The following is a 6,052-nucleotide window of genomic DNA, read 5'->3' as shown; positions in this document are numbered from 1 at the left end:
GGGTGTATATATCCGCTTCTGTGTTGGTCTGGCTCTGGCAGAGCCTCTCAGAAGACAGCTATACCCAGCTCCTGTCAGAAAGCACTTCTTGGCATCAACAATAATGGTTTGGTGTCTACCACACTTTCAAAGAAGAGTTAATGCTATTATTCTTCAAAGTATTCCACAAAATAGAAACAGAAGGAACATTGCCCACTCATTTTTATGAGGTCACAGTTATCCTGACACCCAGACCACACAAAGACTCAACGAAGAAAGAGATTAGAGACAATTTACCTTATGAACATAGATGGGAAAATATTCTATAAAGTATTTTCAAACTGAGTCTAAGAACACATTAAAAAGATTATCCACTATGATCAAGTAGGCTTCATCCCAAAAATATCAAGATGGCTCAACATATGTAAATTGATAAATGTTATCCACAAAAGAAACAAACTGAAAAACAACAATGACAATGACAACAACACATGGTCATTCCATTAAATGCAGAAAGGGTTTTTGACAAAATCCTAAACCCTTTCATGATTAAAGTCCTAGAGAAATTAGGGATAAAAGGGACATACCTAAGCATACTAAACGTAGTTTAGAGCAAGTCCAGAAGCAATATCAACTTAAATGGAGAGAAATTCAAAGCAATTCAAGTATAATCAGGAATAAGACAAACTGTCCTCTCTGTGTGTGTCTCTCTCTGTGTCTCTGTCTCTGTCTCTGTCTCTGTCTCTCTCTCTCTCTCTCTCTCTCTCTCTCTCTCTCTCTCTCCATATCTATTCAATATAGTACTTGAAGTTCTAGCGAGAGCAATAAAACAACTACAGGAGATCAAGGGATAGAAATTAGAAAGGAAGAAGTCAAAGTATTGTTAATTGCAGATGATATGATAGTATACATAAGTGACCACAAAAATTCTACCAGGGACCTCCTACAGCTGATAAACACCTCTGCAAAGTGGCTGGATACAAAAGTAAGTCAAGGAAACCAGTAACCCTATTATATACAAATAATAAAAGAGCTGAGAATAAATTAGGGAAACTCATTAGGAAACTCATTAGCACAGGAGAAGACTTTCTGAAGAGAACCCTTCTATGTATGCAAGTTCTAGGATTAACAATTATTAAACAGAACCTCATGAAGTTGAAAACTTTCTTCAGTAAAGGACAATATCATTCAGACAAAAGGAACACCTACAGCATGAGAAAAGATTATGAACAATTATACATCCAATAGAGTGCTAAAATCCAAAATATATAAAGATCATAAAATTTAAATATCAAAGAAACAACCCAAGTGGTACCATGTGCTCAGCCCTTCTGAAGCTCTTGGACCCTTCACAATTATGGACATCTGGTTTAAGAATATTTTTGATGTGGAAGACATTGACACAGAAGGCAAGAATTTGACTCAGTATTTCAGCTGGACTTGTGAGTGAATTTTGAAAGGCAGAACTTAGATGTAAATATTCAGATTTACCCTGTAGACTTAGGTGAGAAGTTACGATTGGTCAAAATTAATACCTTAGATGAAGATGGTACCTTGGATGATGGTGAATACAACCTCACAGATGATAGGCCTTCCAGAGCTGCCCAGTTTAAATATGTAATGTATGGGGAGGTATACAGGGTTGGGGGGAACAATATTACTACTGAAGCAGCAACATACATTTCTATATGTATATCTGTGGTGGTTTGTATATGCTTGGCCCACAGAGTGGCACTATTAGGAAGTGTAGCCTTGTTGAAGGAGAACTTCAGTGTGTGGCCTAGAGACTGTTTTGTGGTATTTTGGTGAAGAATGTGGTTGATTTTTGCCCATATCTGAAGAGTCTGCCTGAGGCTAAGGTGACAAGACGCAGATTAATTGCATTGACAAAGGAAGTCTCAGAAACACCCATCATAGACTTAGTTCTCTGGTTAGGTCTCATGAAGAGTATTTTAAACAAGCATAGCAAGCTGAGAAAGGGAAAATATAAAATATACAGTTCGAGTATTAAAGGAGCACCAGGAAGTAAAATAGAACTGAATCCTGTGTTCAAGTAATTGAATTAAATTGAATTAAATTGAATTAAGGGAGTAGTGGGGTCTAGATGGGCAAGATCCCACCTAGAAAAGTTAAGGTCCAGGCTTGGCAGAATAAGCATTTACTCCCAGGAGGCAAAGGCAGCAGATCTCTGACTTTGAGGGCACCCTTGAACAGAGCAGGTTTAAGGTGAAGAAAGGCTTAAGTCCAGGCGTGGTGGTACACACCTTTAGTCCCAACATTACAGGAGACAGAGCCATGCAGATCTCTAAGTTCAAGGTCAATCTATAGAGCAAGTTCAGGACAACCAACTTTAGGCAGTGAGGGAGTTGGAAAACAAACCTGGTTATAATATAATAGAACAAGGGGGCTATGTTCCAGCTCCAGCAAGGAGCAGAACTTGGCAGCTTTGGACATGTGGCTCTGGCTTTAGAGTCAAAAATAGAAGGGAATACTAGGACAATTGGTAATGGTTAGCTGAAGCTAAGAAATTAGTGCTGATTAAGAAGAGCCTATAATTATCTTCTGGGAAGGTAAAATCTCCTGGGAAGTGTTTTCTGAGAGCACAAAGAAGCTGTGTTCCAGAGATACCAAGGTAGTACCTCATGCTGCAACTGTACTTGGTAATGTGTAGGAGTCACCCAGGTGGTGCTGGTTTGAAAAGATGAAGAATTCATGAAGAACAGCTGAGGCTGGCCATTGTGAGAGGCCATGGAAGGCCATTGATGAAGGTTAAGCATCAGTTTCACTTGATAGCCCAGGACTGAAGGGATCATGCAAAGAAGTTGAGGCTTGCCACCATGAACAGAGTCTATGAAAGGCTATTGGTGAATCCTAGATGCAGCAGAAGACAGCAGTGTTTTCAAGATGCTAGTACCATGAAATGATCACCAAGAACAGCAGCAGCAGTGGATTAGAGTCAACCTGAGCTTAGAGTGCTACAGAGGACAGAGCTGGAGAAGTGATACCAGCCCTTTTAAGGAGACCAGAAAATCATGTGTAGATCCCAGGCATTGGCAGAAAAAGCTGTAGCACTGAAGTTGCCTTGGAGACCCCAAGACTATGCTATGGGTAGATATGGCCCCTATGGGCTCCTGTGTTTGAACAAGCCTATGGTGGCTAGGGAGTGGAATGTGCTGGTTTGTATATGCTTTGTGAAGGAAGTGGCACTATTAGGAGATGTGGCCTGTTGGGGTAGGTTTGTCTCTATGGGTGTGAGTATTAAGACCCTCATCCTAGCTGCCTGGAAGTGAGTATTCTGCTAGCAGCCTTCAAATGAAGATGTAGAACTCTCAGCTTCTCCTGCACCATGCCTGCCTGGATACTGTCATGCACCTGCCTTGATGATCCTGGACTGAACCTCTGAACCTGTAAGCCAGTCCCAATTAAATGTTTTATAAAAGTTGCCTTGGTCATGGTGTCTGTTCACAGCAGTAAAACCCTAACTGAGATGGTATCCTATGGGGGACTGACTGCTCATGAGGCTTCAGGGTGATGCCAACACAACCTACATGGATTTTAGGTCGATTCTAGAGTTTATCTTCTAATGAAGAAACTGGAATTCTGAACCTTGTGGAAAACAAACCTTGCTGCTTAGTCACTCAAGTCGTGGACATTGTTTAAGCCTGAGTAGAAGCTGACAATATTTGCCTGTGAAAGGGACTGGGCCCTATGTCCACTGCGGGTGCATTTTTAGTTTGTTTGAATTCAGTGAAAAACTGAGTGGTTTGTAATAGACCAAGTGGGAAAGCTTAGCATGAATCTGACATTGTTCATTTTTTTTCCAAATTAAAGTTTACTTTTCAGTAGTAAGAGGAAAGCCAGTTTCAGAGAGTATATGTATCAAAACTAAAAAATTTCAATCAATCAGGTTAAACATAAATGTCAAATACCTCAAGAAAAATAAAGAAGCCAAACCCCAAATTAAGTTAAATATCAAAGATCAGGAGGATACATAAATGAAATAGAAACCACAAAAACAATACAAAAGATCAATGAAGCAAAATTGGTTCTTTGAATGAGTAAATGAAATGAACAAATCCATTGCCAAATCAAGCAAAAATGATGACAGTATACAAAAATGAGGTGAAAAAGTTGAAATTATACCAAATACCATAACAACACAGTTTATTATTAAAAGTTATCGTGAAGAACTGCATAGTAACACTTAAGTGAAAACCAAAACAAAACAGAAGAAATGAACAAGTATCTGGAAAAATCTAGCCTGCCAAAATTGAAATCATAGGGATATTAAAAAATATGAATAGGCTAATTTGGCATCAGATAGGACTCAAAAATACAGGTCAGAACCAGAAGCAGCTAAAACATTCACAGACCATCCCTCAGTGATTCCAGTAGGTCCCATGTTTCAAAACAGCAGCACCAAGTGGAGGCTGAGAGTTCCAACACAAGAAACCATGGGGATCATCTCAATAAATATTATAAGAGGTGAATTAAATGCATTTGGAATGGTTTTCTCATTTTCAATTTCATGGATGTTTGGGAAGTATTGCACTTTAAGGAATATCCCATGCATCTTAGTCAGAGTTTTTATATCTGTGATAAATACCATGACCAAACACGGATCAGAAAGAAAAGGGTTACATGTTTACATCATAGTCCATCATTGAAGGAAGTCAGGGCAGGATCCTGGAGGCAGATGATGCAGAGATCATAAAGGGGTGTCTCTGACTAGCTTGCTCAGCCTGCTTTCCTATAGTACCCAGGACCACCAGTCCGGGGATGGCATGACCCTCAGTTGGCTGGGCCCTGCCCCACTGATCACTAACTAAGAAAATGCTCTGAAGGCTTGCCTACCATCTAATCTTATAGATACATCTTCTCCTCTCAGTTGACTATAGTTTGTGTCAAGTTGACATAAAACTGTACAGCACAATTAAGCCATTGTCATCTTTACACACAAATAAATCATTGTTAAGCCACAACATTTCCTTTCTTGCTTATCTCCAAGACCACACATTAATAAAGACATCATAATATACAATATTCTACAAACTTAAAAAGTCCCACAGCCTTACTAATTCAAGCACTTTTAATTTTGTGTTTTTAGAAATACCCTGTCTCTTTTAAAATCCAAAGTCTCTGAAAACTCCCAAATCTTCTTTTGAAAAATTTGGTCTCTCAACTCTGGGCTTCTGTAAAATTAAAAATAAATGAAATACTTTGTTTCTTCTAGAGGAAAGAACCAGGGCACAGTCCCAGTTAGATCAAAGCAAAACCAAACTCCTTTTTATTTATTTATTTTTTTTCGGCACTGGGGACCGAACCCAGGGCCTTGCACTTGCTAGGCAAGCGCTCTACCACTGAGCTAAATCCCCAACCCAAAACCAAGCTCCTAATAGTGTAAATAACCCAATGTCTAATTATCTGGGTTTCACTCACGATTTTCTAGACTTCTCCAAGGGGGCTTGAGTTACTTGTCCAGCTCTGCCCTCAGCAGTACAAACATACCTTGTCTTCTATGCTCAGGTTAGATCCATTTTTCCATTGCTGCTGTTCTTGCTGTTTATCCTATGGTCCCGGCATCTTCAAATTGCTGGATCTTCTGTTGTAATTCGGCTGCCTTGTCTGCCTCTCCTGTGTTCTCTTCATGGTGCCAAGCTTCAACTTCTAAGTGTTGCTCCCTTGGTACTCAACCTTCAACTGCTATTGAGGCTGCAACTTCATCAATGGCCTTTCCCAGCCACTTACAATGCCAAGCCTCAGCTGCTCTTCATGAGCCCTTAATGCATTCAAACCCAGTACTGCCTGGATGACTCTTACACGTTACCAAGTCCAGTTGCAGCAGGAGGTACAACCTTGAGGTACAAGCTCTGAACACTCAGTGGCTTTTCTTGCCCAATGTTCCAAAGCCCTTCCACAATCCTCCCAAAAGCAACATGGTCACGTGTGGCACAACAATATGTTATAATCCTTCTACCAATTTCTGTCAGATGCCTATAGATATATCAAGTTGACATCGAATTAGGCAGCACACTATAGGTGAGTGAGAAGAATTTGTTTGGATGGAACGGTT

The 6,052-nt window shown here is 39.9% G+C and overlaps 1 pseudogene; it reads left to right on the top strand.

The window, feature by feature from the left end:
• The first annotated feature begins 1,336 nt into the window (after positions 1–1,336).
• Positions 1,337–3,583, top strand: Polr2h-ps2 (RNA polymerase II, I and III subunit H, pseudogene 2; annotated as a pseudogene).
• Positions 3,584–6,052: the final 2,469 nt, after the last annotated feature.

This window comes from Rattus norvegicus, chromosome X (genome assembly GCF_021556685.1).
Source record: "Rattus norvegicus strain SHRSP/BbbUtx chromosome X, alternate assembly SHRSP_T2T, whole genome shotgun sequence".
NCBI lineage: Eukaryota > Metazoa > Chordata > Mammalia > Rodentia > Muridae > Rattus > Rattus norvegicus.
Note: the sequence above shows the minus strand (reverse complement) of the source record. Positions and strands in the feature narration are given on the sequence as shown.